Source organism: Trachymyrmex cornetzi, unplaced genomic scaffold (genome assembly GCF_001594075.2).
Source record: "Trachymyrmex cornetzi isolate Tcor2-1 unplaced genomic scaffold, Tcor1.1 scaffold963, whole genome shotgun sequence".
NCBI classification, from domain to species: domain Eukaryota; kingdom Metazoa; phylum Arthropoda; class Insecta; order Hymenoptera; family Formicidae; genus Trachymyrmex; species Trachymyrmex cornetzi.
In genome coordinates this window covers 5,270-5,961 of record NW_017300315.1, presented here as the reverse complement: position 1 = coordinate 5,961, position 692 = coordinate 5,270, and positions in this window count along the sequence as shown.

The window sequence follows — 692 nt, the reverse complement described above, 5'->3', positions numbered from 1 at the left end:
GGTAATTAATAAAAGTAAATAATAAAAGATAATTGTATTTAATTTAAAAGTAATAATAATTATTGAAATATAATTGTAATATAATTAAAAAGTAATCATAAAAGTAATAATAAATTCTCTTTCATAATGCATGTCTTAAAACCTAAATTTATTTTTCTTTGATTTAAACTTAATAGCATTCACAACGTTCATAATTCATCATAATTTACACGACTTTATAACTCAATCATATATACACATGCTGCACATTTTAACTCTCATTGGGGATGGTTTTTATTTTTCTTATTTTTCGAAATATTCATATTTTTTAATATCATTCTGACTTTTTTTTATTAATATTCTTCTTAATTATATTATTTTTCTAAGTATTATATTCTTATCCTTCTTATTTACATTCATGCTTTACTACTATATTACCATGTTATTATTATATATTCAGATCAAGCAGCGCCAAACGTTTTTACATGAAAAATTTTTCTATTTAAATTAAATTTTTTCATTTTATACGGTTAATTTTTTAATTTTTTGTGGTAATATTTAAATTGAGCAAGGTAACGCAATGTTGTGATAATGTTTTGTTTAATGTTTTGAAGGAAAATTAAATAACCATTACTTTAGTTGGAAGAGGAAATGTCTATGAATGAATTGTGATATGATAATTTCATTTAAGAGGAATTTAAACCATTCGGATT